Below are 12,830 nucleotides of genomic sequence, written 5' to 3' on the forward strand. Positions count from 1 at the left end.
TTTTAATACAGTTTGTTGAACACAGAAGGCTAAAGAGGAGACAGATGTGCTTTTTGTTTACCTCTGTGTTGGGTGGCATGTTGGAGAATTTGTCTCAATTTCTCATAATCTGCGGCCCGGGATTATTGACTCATACCAGCTCTCCAGATGGTCCCATGCATTCAGTACAAAGGAACGTCAGCGTGGATAATTCCCCATTCAGAAAGAGCACTTTGGCCATTGTCCCTCTGACACCAGCGATTGGCTGCTGAGTGTGGGAAACGCAAAGAAACTCGGACTCACGCTTCTCCCTGTCCTCTCGGAGCCATAAATACCGGAGATGTTGGTCAGAACCGCAACAAACAGGAGCTTTTAGGCTCCACTCCACAAGAGTTCACGGAGTGCCTGGAAGAATATCACCATCGTTTGGAGAGAGAATTTGGAAACGGAATCTCTTAAACTAACAACATAAGGTAAAATTATATTTAGAATATGTTGGATTCACTTTGGAAGTCTATTTATTTTTTAAAACCATTATGATGTTTATATTGTGTTACATGAATATTTGGGAGTTTTCCTGAATCACTAAAATGTTTGCTCTTTTTCAGTAAATTCTAGGCGACCGGGAGAAGAGGTCGACAGGAGCATGCATCTCTGGTCTGCAGTCTTGGACTGGAAACACATTCAGAAACCAAGACAGATTCAAGCCTTTACGCGGTAGCCGGCTGGTAATGAGGGGGGGATTGTCTAAAACGCTTAAAAAGCAACAGCTGGATCCCGGGTAAGGCACCGTGTCCCTTCCATACAACATTTGATTAAAAAAAACCTTTACAATTCTTTCCTGTTCCCCAATCAGAGTGTATCACTAATTTTGTGGTTCTTCTTCTTTTAACTCATAGCCATGAGATTCGTATTGGAGAATCCAGCGGGTTCGACTCAAAGAAAATGATTTTCATTCTGAATTTATTAAATGGCTTCTGTCCAAGACGAGACACGGTCTGTGTACTTTCCATTCAGGTAAAGCGAGCCGGGCCTGGGGTTCAGCTCAACAGCGCCGTACATCGGGACAACCTGGCAGAGCTACAAAATAACGAATGGATATTTTACAGGCAGAAGGAAAGACCTTGACGATAAATTACACAGACAAAACCAGAGATGTACTCTGGCGAAAAACAGTATTCCAAAGTGGAAGCAGTGTGATTAAAACCTTCATATTGAAGGAGATTGTCAGTTTGTTAAATGAACATTTCTGATCTTTACCTGTACATCATATGGGAGCCGTGTATTGCAATATTTGTACAATATTTAATAATTTCTCTGTATATTCACAGTGAATGTCTATAGTAGTTGGAATAACGACAAAAAGTATGTAGGAGGAATTTCTCCATTTTGATTATTGTTGAAGTGCGTTGGAGATTGAAAGAAATCTGTCTCTTTACGTACAAGTTTGTATTTTGATAGAAAAAAGGATACCCAGTAAACTGGGCAATGTATTTTACAATGTGAGAACAAACAGACCTGACACTCCAGATACTTTAAACAGAAATGTCCTCGTGATCAGTTTTATAAGTTAGTCAAGAGGGGTTTCACTTAATCTCACCATTTATGGGAGCGGATCTTAAAGTTTAGCTCTAAGTACCACCCGTGGTGGTGATAATAAACAGATTCACAGGAACCCTCTAATAATTACAGTCAGGTTTCTTCATGTTGAAGAATGGGTAGTTTACTAAGGGCATTAAGCAGTTACTCATCAATACAATGTCATATACTTGTCCAATGTTTCACAATGCTGTTGAGTTTCTCAATGGATGTTCTTAATGAAATGTCCAGTGGCTGGAATAATAACCATGGGTTTGGTAGGAGAACTTTCTCCAGGTGCCTCCCTCTTGTACTCTGTCATGGATGGGAAGTTGATTTGCCTTCTTGTTGAAGATTATTTGTACTTTTGTGAAAGGCTAAATAAATAATGATTCTGGAAATGAGCTCAATTTGTGGAGTGCAGTGTGTAAAATTCATGGACCACGCCAGAAGTAAGTAGATAATGAAGAAGACAACGACACTTCCAGTTCTAGTTCTCTGGAATATCCAAGAGACAGAAACGGTTTATCTTCGTCTTAGGTTGTTTGCACGAAAACGTTCAATATTTTAAAGTGTCGAACAGAACCACAAGAACGGCCCTTTCTCCGCCTTCCTAGAATGAGCATGGGTTGACCTGTGAGGGAATTTTTCACTCGGCGTCAACGGTGGAGTGGTGAGGACATGTTTCCCCAGGATGTCCTGGCCCTAACTTTCTGACAAGCGTGTGACTTCCAAAGCACTGCAATCTCAATGATTTACACCCAGAGCGAACCTTGATCTGCTCCCGGGAGACGTGACTCCAATGCAGAAGAGAATTTTATTCATGCCGGAGGTCAAAACTCAGCTTTCCAGCCGCGGGATGAAACGAGCCTGTTCATTTCAGGCCAGCGTGGGGAGCTCATTTACACAGCACGCTCATTAAAATGCAATTTAACATTTCTCTTCCCAATTATATTCTGTACAATCAATAGGGAACTTTAGACTCCAGGCTGCATACAAAATGGGCAGCGGATGAGATAGTCAATTTGCTGGGGTTGGAGTGAACAGGGGATTTTAGTTCCTTTCTATGGAATCATTAAGATCCATGATTAAGAACTGGCAGACACAGCGTGAGGAGTCCAAGGTAAGGAGGCTGTCCCGGGTAAAGGGAGGGAGGGAGGCCAGAGCAGAAATTCCGGAGTAGGGAAACTGGCAGAGGGAAAGGAGGAATCCTGGAAAAACAGGAAGATTTGGGTAGTGGGGTTAGCCAAGGGAGGGACTGCGTTTATTTCTTTATTACTTTATTTTTCTACTTCATATTAAGAAGGTCTGTAATGTGTAACTTCTAATTTTGTTTCTTTATTTTTCTGCGTTGCACCTAAGATTTTGCACCGAGGTGCCTTTGTACCTCAGATGGCGCCGGAAATGACGACATTTTACACATTCACTATACTCCTGTGCCCATGTATTTGGGTGCATGTGACAATAAAACGTAATTCTAAATCTTAGGAGTTGAGCTTCCTGTGAATGGGTGAGAGAGGGGATTTCCAGGTAGGGACGGTAGTACAGAGATGGTCCTAAAGGTCAGTTTTGTCTGGGGCGTGAACTGAGCGGACTGGATAGCAACAGGAGCAGTGACAATGGGGGGAAGGGGTGGATATGGGAAGCAGTGCAATGTCAAGCCCAGGGTAATACACGGACATCTACTACAAACCGACCGACTCCCACAGCTACCTGGACTACACCTCCTCCCACCCTGCCCCCTGTAAAAACGCCATCCCATTCTCCCAATTCCTTCGACTCCGCCGCATCTGCTCCCAGGAGGACCAGTTCCAAAAACGTACAACCCAGATGGCCTCCTTCTTCAAGGACTGCAATTTCCCCCCCGACGTGGTCGACGATGCCCTCCACTGCATCTCTTCCACTTCCCGCTCCTCCGCCCTTGAACCCCACCCCTCCAACCGCCACCAGGACAGAACCCCACTGGTCCTCACCTACCACCCCACCAATCTCCATGTACAGCGCATCATCCGCCGTCATTTCCACTACCTCCAAACGGACCCCACCACCAAGGATATATTTCCCTCCCCTCCCCTATCAGCATTCCGTAAAGACCACTCCCTCCGTGACTCCCTCGTCAGATCCACACCCCCCACCAACCCAACCTCCACTCCCGGCACCTTCCCCTGCAACCGCAGGAGGTGCAAGACTTGCGCCCACACCTCCCCCCTCACCTCCCTCCAAGGCCACAAAGGAAACTTCCATATCCACCACAGATTCACCTGCACCTCCACACATATCATCTATTGCATCCTCTGCACCCGATGTGGCCTCCTCTATATTGGGGAGACAGGCCGCCTACTTGCGGAGCGTTTCAGAGAACACCTCTGGGACACCCGGACCAACCAACCCAACCACCCTGTCGCTCAATATTTCAATTCCCCCTCCCACTCCACCAAGGATATGCAGGTCTTTGGACTCCTCCATCGTCAGACCACAACAAAACGACGGTTGGAGGAAGAACGCCTCATCTTCCGGCTAGGAACCCTCCAACCACAAGGGATGAACTCGGATTTCACCAGTTTCCTCATTTCCCCTCCCCCCACCTGTCTCAGTCAAATCCATCAAATTCAGCACCGCCTTCCTAACCTGAGATCTTCTTCCCGACCTCTCTGCCCCCACCCCAGTCTGACCTATCACCCTCACCTTGACCTCTTTCCACCTATCACATTTCCGACGCCCCTCCCCCAAGTCCCTCCTCCCTACCTTTTATCTTAGCCTGCTGGACAAACTTTCCTCATTCCTGAAGAACGGCTTATGCCCGAAACGTCGATTCTCCTGTTCCCTGGATGCTGCCTGACCTGCTGCGCTTTTCCAGCAACACATTTCCAGTTCCCATATTAAGTGCCCCTCAGTCAGTTCACTATGCAGCAGCAGGTCTTCCCCAGGATAGAGCACCTACCCAGGGGCCGATGTTTTGCTAGATGACAACTGAGGATTATATCTGCAATAAATGTCATTGGTTGCGAATCCTATCGAATGATTCAGTCACAGTGACAGATAGAAGCAATGAGGAATTGACAGGAGCAAAGGGGTGTGATGGATGGCGGTTATAGGAAGGGAGAAAAGCTGCAGATACCATTATATAGATGAGTTAACTCCAGGAAAGGTAAGAGAGATAGGCAGGTAGTGCAGGAGCCTTCTGTGGCTATCCCCATTTCAAACAAATATGCTGTTTTAGGGAGGGGGGGGATGGATTCTCATGGGAATGTAGCACGAACAGTCAAGTTTCTGGTATCAAAACAGGCTCTAACGTAATGAGGGGTACATCAGGTTCCAAGCAATCAATTGTGTAAGGGGAGTCACTAGTCAGAGGCACAGACAGGCGTTTCTGTGACCAGCAGTGGAAAATCCGAAAGGTGTGTTACCTCTCTGGTGCCAGGATCAAGGATGTCTCAGAGAAGGTGCAGAATATTCTCAAAGGGGAGAGGGACCAGCAGGCAGTCACTGTACACATTGGAACCAATGACATAGGAAGGGAAAAGGATGAGATTCTGAAGGGAGAATATAGAAAGTTAGCCAGGAATTTTAAAAAGAGGTTCTCGATGGTAGTAATATCTGGATTACTCCCGGTGCTGTGTGCTAGTGAAGGAAGGAATAGGAGGATAGAGCAGATGAATGTGTGGCTGAGCAGCTGGCGTATGGAAGAAGGATTCACATTTTTGAACCATTGGAATCTCTTCTGGGGTGCAAGTGACCTGTAGGAGAAGGACAATTGCCCCTGAATTGGAAGGGGACTAATATACAGGCAGTGAATTTGCTAGAGCTGCTCGGGAGGTTTTAAACTAGTAAGGTGGTTGGGGGTGAGGGTGGGGGGTGGCTGGGACCTTGGGAGATAGTGAGGAAAGAGATCAATATGAGATTGATACAGTTGAGAAAGGAAAAGAGTCAAACAATCAGGGCAAGCAGGGACAAAGCAGAGATCAAGGTAGGACTGATAAATTAAACTACGTTTTATTTCAATGCAAGAGGCCTAACAGGGAAGGCAGATGAACTCATGTCATGGTTAGGAACATGGGACTGGGATATCATAGCAGTTGCAGAAACGTGGCTCAGGGATGGACAGGCAGCTTAATATTCCAGGATATAAATGCTACAGGAAGGATAGAAAGGAGGGGGAGTGGCGGAGGGGGGGAGTGGCGGAGGAGGGGGAGTGGTGTTTTTGATAAGGAATAGCAATTCAGCTATACTTAGGGGGGATATTCCTGGGAGTACGTCCAGGGAAGTTATTTGAGTGGAATTGAGAATTACAAAGGGGATGATCGCTTTATTGGAATTACATTATCCAGCCCCGAGTAGTCAGCGGGAAATTGAGAAACAAATTTGTAAGGAGATTTCAGTTATCTGTAAGAATAATAAGGTGGTTATGGTAGAGGATTTTAAATTTCCAAATATATTGTTAAGGGTTCAGATGGAGAGGAATTTCTTAAGTGTTTACAAGAAAATTTTCTGATTCAGTATGTGGATGCACCTACTAGAGAAGGTGCAAAGCTTGACCTACTCTTGGGAAATAAGTCAGGGCAGGTGACTGAGGTGTCAGTGGGGGAGCACTTTGGGGCCAGCAACCATAATTCTATAAGATTTAAAATAGTGATGGAAAAGGACAGACCAGATCTAAACATTGAAGTTCTAAATTGGAGGAAGGTTAATTTTGATGGTATTAGGCAAAACATTACAGCTATACTTAAAAAGCTGCCAGAGGAAGTGGTGGAAGCCAGTACAATTGCAACATTTTAAAGAAAGCTGGATGGTATATGAATAGGAAGGGTTTGGAGGGATATGGGCTGGGTGCTGGCACATGGGACTAGATTGGGTTGGAAATGTGTTGCTGGAAAAGCGCAGCAGGTCAGGCAGCATCCAGGGAACAGGAGAATCGACGTTTCGGACATAAGCCCTTCTTCAGGAATTGAGTCTCATTCCTGAAGAAGGGCTTATGCCCGAAACGTCGATTCTCCTGTTCCCTGGATGCTGCCTGACCTGCTGCGCTTTTCCAGCAACACATTTCCAGCTCTGATCTCCAGCATCTGCAGACCTCACTTTCTCCTCACTAGATTGGGTTGGGATATTTGGTCGGCATGGACATGTTGGACCAAAGGTTTTGTTTCCATGCTGTACATCTCTATGACTCTATGACTCTACGTTGGAGGCAGATGTTCTCAGGCAAAGGGACGGCTGGAAAATGGGAAGCCTTTAGAAATTAGATAACGAGAGTACAGAGAAAGTATACTCCTGTTAGGGTGAAAGGAAAGGCTGGTAGGTATAGGAAATGCTGGATATCGAAAGAAATTGAGGGTTTGGTTAAGAAAAAGAAGGAAGCATATGTCAGGTGTAGACAGCAGAGATCAAGAGAATCCTTAGAAGAGTATAAAGGCAGTAGGAGTATACTTAAGAGAGAAATCAGGAGGCAAAAAGGGGACATGAGATAGTTTTGGCAAATAGAGTTAAGGAGAATCCAAAGGGCTTTTACAAATACATTCAGGACAAAAAAGTAACTAGGAGAGAAAAGGGCCCCTCAAAGATCAGCAGGAAGGCCTTTGTGTGGAGCTGCAGGAGATGGGGGAAATTCTAAACGAGTATTTTGCATCAGTGTTTACTGCAGACACGGACATGGAAGATATAGAACGTAGGGAATTGGATGGTGACATCTTGAAAAATGTCCATATTACAAAGTGCTAGATGTCTTGAAACGCATAAAAGTAGATAAATCCCCAGGACCTGATCGCATGTTCTCTAGAACTCTGTGAGAAGCTAGGGAAGTGATTGCTAGACCCCTTGCTGAGATATTTGTATCATCGTGAGTCACAGGTGAGGTGTCAGAAGACTGGAGATTGGCTAACGTGATGCCACTTTTTAAGAAGGGTGGTAAGGACAAGCCAGGGAACTAGAGACTGGTGAGCGTGACGTCAATGGTGGGCAAATTCTTGCAGGGAATCCTGAGGGACAGGACTTACTTATATTTGGAAAGGCAACGACTGATTAGGGATAGTCAACATGGCTTTGTACATGGGAAATCATATCTCATGAACTTGATTGAGTTTTTTGAAGAGATAAAAAAGAGGATTGATGAGGGTAGCGTGGTGGACGTGATATATATGGACTTCAGGAAGGTGTTCGACTAGGTTCCCCATGGGAGACTGGTTAACAAGATTAGATCGCATGAAATACAGGGAGAACTAGCCATTTGGATACAGAACTGGCTCAAAGGTAGAAGACAGAGGGTGGTGGTGGAGAGTTGTTTTTCAGACTGGAGGCCTGTGACCAGTGGAGTGCCACAAGGATCAGTGCTGGGTCCACTACTTTTGTCATTTATAGAGATGATTTGGATGTGTACATAGGTGGTATAGTTAATACATTTGTAGATGACACCAAAATTAGAGGTGCAGTGGACAGCAAAGAAGGTTACCTCAGATTACAATGGGATCTTGATCTTATGGGCCAATGGACTGAGAAGTGGCAGATGGAGTTCAATTTAGGTACATGTGAAGTGCTGCATTTTGGAAAAGCAAATCTTAGCAGGACTTATACATTTAATAGTAAGGTCCTGGGGGGAGTTGCTGAACAAAGAGACCTTGGATTGCAGGTTCATAGCTCCCTGAAAGTAGAATCACAGGTAGATAAGATAGTAAAGAAGGTGTTTGGTATGGTTTCCTTTATTGGTCAGAGCATTGAGTATAGCAGTTGGGAGATCAATCATGTTGCAGCTGTACAGGACATTGATTGGGCCACTTTCGAATATTTCATGCAATTCTGGTCTCCTTCCCATCGGAAGGATGTTGTGAAACCTGAAAGGGTTCAGAAAATAATTACGAGGATGTTGCCAGAGTTGGAGGATTTGAGCTATAGGGAGTGCCTGTGGGGCTGTTTTCCCTGGAGCATCGGAGGCTGAGGAGTGACCTTGTATAGGTTTATAAATCATGGAGGGTATGGATAGGATAAAGAGACAAGTCTTTTCCCTCGGGTGGGGGAGTCCAGAACTAGTGGGCATAGATTTAGGGTGAGAGGGGAAAGATATGAAAGAGACATAAGGGGCAAATTTTTCACACAGAGGGTGGTGTTTGTATGGAATGAGCTACCAGAAGAAGTGATGGAGGCCAGTACAATTGCAACATTTAAAAGGCATCTGGATGAGTATATGAATAGGAAGGGTTTGGAGGGATATGGGCTGGGTGCTGGCAAGTGGGACTAGATTAGGTTGGGATATCTGGTCAGTATGGACGAGTTAGAGGAAAGGGTCTGTTTCCACTGTACACCTTTTTTACTCTCGAACCTTTTTTACTCTCGAATCAACCATCGGCCAACTCTATCAAGCGGCAGCGCCACCGGGAGACTGTGGCTGCAGCTTGTATTACACTCAATGGATGTCGAGGATCGGCAGAAAGGAATGGGGATGGTTCCAATCAGGATTTCCTCCCGAACCTCTCTCGATGGTGGCACTGGGTTCCTTTGAGTGTAGAAGACCCTGAGTTCTCAAATTAACCGAACACAGTTGTGGTTCTCCCTGCATGCTGCCTTTCCCAATCGCCATTGGTTAATACCATTGTATATTGCTCTTTTCCTGCAGAAAAGAAGCTCAACCAGTTGATAACCACAGGGTAAAAAGTAAACGTGGTTGACAGATTTGAAATAGCAAATCTACTTCAATTGTGAGGGAGACCAAAACACAGGGTTTTAAGAATAAGGTGGCCCCTTATAAATCTAAGTAAAAAGGTTTCAGACAATAATCATTTACCCAGGACACGCTTGGAAAAGTGAGATTGACATCGCAAGGGGTAGTGGTGGCAAAATGTTAGATAAACACACAAGGAATGCAACAGTTAGGTATTTGTTCTTGACCGGAGGAGACTTGATGGGCCGAAGGGCGTTTATTTCGTGCTGGGAGATCGCTCTGACTCTACGTCTAGGATGTTACTTTGATAGAGTTAAAGGAAAGCGGCTGGGGATGGTGTGGGGGTAGGGTAGGGTTTCGGAAGTATAAACATTATATATAGAATATAGGACAGTTTCTGTAAATTTTTCTGTTGGACATTTTGTCTGGCGAATTTCAAAGCGATTGAACAGCGTCTTCACCTTTTACTTTTAAAGGAATTGGAGAAAACAAATCTCATGAAGTTTATCATGTTGCGAATACACAGCGACCAGGACCTTAACATTCGCAAAGTTAAGGAAAGCGTGTTGCGGAAGCCTGGACTTAGGAGATTTGGATTTGGGATATCATATTGCAGCTGTACAGGAGATTGATGAGGCCACTTTTAGAATTCTGATCTCCCTGCTATGGGACAGATTTGTGAAACTTGAACAAGGTTCACAAAAAAAACACACTAGCAAGGATGTTGCCGGGGTTGGAGGGTTTGAGTTATAGAGAGAGAGGCTGGGGCTGTTTTCGCTGGGGCGTCGGAGACTGAGGGATTTATCAACCTTATACAGGTTTATGTAATCATGAGGGGCATAGCTAGGGTGAATAGCCAAGGTCTTTTCTCACGGTAGAGGAATCCAAAACTAGAGGGCATAGGTTTATGGTAAAAGGGGAAAGATTTAAAAGGGACCGAAGAGGAAACTTTCTCATATGGAGGATGATGCGCGTATGGAACGAATTACCACAGGAAGCAGTAGAAGCTGGTACAATTACCGTATTCACAGGATGTTGCTGGCTAAATCACCATTTGTTAGCCATCCCTAATTACCCATGGAACAGTTAAGAATCAGCCATATTGCTGTGGCTCTGGAGTCGCTGATCACTATTCAAAAGCTGCTTAAAACTTCAGTTTTGCTGAAAGGTATGCCACACTTTGCCAGTTCGCGGCAAAATAAAAAAAAAACAGGAATTCACAATCAGAATTGATGCAGAGTCACCAGACTGGAAGCATTAACTCTGCTTTCTCCCCACAGGTGCTGCCAGACCTGCTGAGTTTTTGCCAGCAATTTCTGGGTTTTTTTTTTGTTTGACGTCACCCGCATCCGCAGTTCTACGTTTTCTTTTATCGTTAGTTCGTGGTACTGCCCGTCGCTAACTCGTCGTGCTGTGATGAGTTCAAACCCTGCTCACCCCTTCTGTTTTCTGCCATTCAATACTCACCCATTTCCGGTAACAGATCAAAGCACTGTTTCCAGGAAGCATCCAATGAACTTCCACTGGGATGTGGGTTTGCCTCCAGTCTTGTATTTGTACTATTTGGAGCAATGCTTATTTAGCTCCCATACTAAAATCAGAGAATCAAAGAATCCCTGCACTGTGGAAACAGGCCATTTGGCCCAACAAATCCATACTGACCCTCCGAAAGTAACCCACCCAGACCCATTCCCCTACCCAATTACTCTACATTTATCATGACTGCTGCACCTAACCTCTGCATCCCTGAACACTATGGGCAAATTAGCATGGCCAATTCACCTAGCCTGCACATCTTTGGATTGTGAGAGGAAAACAAAGCACCCGGAAGAAACCCGCACAGACACAGGGAGACTCCACACAGTCAATCAATCGCCCGAGGCTGGAATCGAACCCGGGTCCCTGGCACTGCGAGGCAGCAGTGTTACCACTGAACGGCCGTGCTTTATTTAAAAATGATTGCAGTTCTTGATAAATATTAATTTTGCAGTCACATGCACATCAGCATCTGGGCTATAATTGGATTATGAAGAGGAGAAGGCTTCCACTAACATGTCTTGCATCGAGTGAAAATGGAGCCTGAGACCTTTCTGCACTCAGTGACGGACTATGATACAGTGCGGATATCATGAGTAAGACCCTTAAGGGAATACTGCACATTGTGAGACACAATACGGTTGTTTGTTGGTTGCCATGTCTATATCTTGGAGTGACTGACAGCAACGACTTCAACAATCCATCATTTTTAGTCAGTCACCTATATTTTAAAAAATGCAACGCACGTCGCTGCTTAAATTCTCAAATGGATTTTGGGGGAGCTGAAAATGCACTTTTTTTTCACTTATCAACGACACTTGCAGACCTCGCTCCAAACTCATCCTCCACGACTGCACGGCATGTGCTCCTCCCTTAAATACCTTATTATATTCCGCTTTCAAATATCATCTAGAACCAAATGTTACTGTTGTGGTCTTTCGCCAAACGTTCGTTGGAAAGTTCAAATAAACTGTTTACTTTGTCAGCGTTCTCAAAGAAACAAAGCGGCGTTCCCAGGCCCTCTGTTTCTCTCTTAACTGCATGCCAGCTGCTTCTTATTCAGTTACTCAGCCAACCTGGAACTCGCATTGTAAAAAGAAACTGGGACTCGCAGTACTGCAGGCGACAGTATTTTTCTTTGGGTTTGAGCTTGCCTCGGTTATGTCGGTAACCGTACATACATTTTGATGTCGCACTCATTTGCTCTGAATCTTGCACGAGTGTTAAATGATTAACCTGAAAGGCACTACATAAGTGCAACTTGTTACTTCTTTTACGATACCATAAAACTTTCCTTTCTAGTATTGATCTGGACCAGGAGGTTGTACCTCTGCTATCATCGCAGCAGCGCATTCTGAGAGCTTGGATGTTTTAGACTCCAAACTCGTTCAGATTTACCCCTGCACTCTTCCCGTTTTACTGAGGTGCTAACCCTACAGTGGGAAAGCGGAGCTAGCTTGGGGATGTGAAAACTGAAATTGTCCACTCCCGAAAATTTCAATTTAAACTTGCTTGGGTTGTTCAGAGGCCTGTTGTGCTTTCACGCGCAATCTCCAAATGCCACACGACTTGATGAAATATATATTTTTTTCTGTTGATTAAATTAACCAAGCAACTCTCTAACACGACCCTGCACACTTTCTCTCATCCCCATCCCTCTCTCTCTCTGAACAATAGGGTAATCCATTCTCAGCTTGCCGCGCACACACAAGTTGCTTTCTTTATGTGCTATCTCTTCATGTGACAGAAATTCTCCTGCTCAACAGAAAGCTCTCTGTGTGCGTTTACTGACGCATACAGAGCTTCCGTCCTTGTTCTTCACATGGAAGTAAATTGGCTTCATATCTACCGGAAAGCCAATGCTCTAAATATTTAGGTTATTGTCAAATCGTTTCAAAAGAATCCAGGGATCCAGCGGAGCTTTGAGTTATGACTGGCATCAGCTTGGAAGAGAAGCTGAGTAGAATCATGTTTGTCATCCTGTCCATATCTATCTATCTAACTAGCTATCCATTCTTCCATTTATATATTTATCTGTCTGTCTATCTATCAACTGGAATACTAACGCCCACTCCAATGCCTTTTTTGTCAC

At 44.8% G+C, this 12,830-nt stretch overlaps 1 long non-coding RNA gene across 1 annotated transcript; it reads left to right on the forward strand.

Moving 5' to 3' along the window:
- Window positions 1-324: 324 nt before the first annotated feature.
- LOC122562486 (uncharacterized) lies at window positions 325-1,962 on the forward strand. The gene is made up of 3 exons (XR_006315332.2): window positions 325-452; window positions 588-760; window positions 879-1,962. It is a non-coding gene; the product is annotated as an uncharacterized LOC122562486 (long non-coding RNA).
- The last annotated feature ends 10,868 nt before the right edge of the window (window positions 1,963-12,830 follow it).

The sequence above is a fragment of the Chiloscyllium plagiosum genome, unplaced genomic scaffold, assembly GCF_037043375.1.
Source record: "Chiloscyllium plagiosum isolate Xiang-an unplaced genomic scaffold, Cpla_swu_hap1 HiC_scaffold_24, whole genome shotgun sequence".
Taxonomy (NCBI): domain Eukaryota; kingdom Metazoa; phylum Chordata; class Chondrichthyes; order Orectolobiformes; family Hemiscylliidae; genus Chiloscyllium; species Chiloscyllium plagiosum.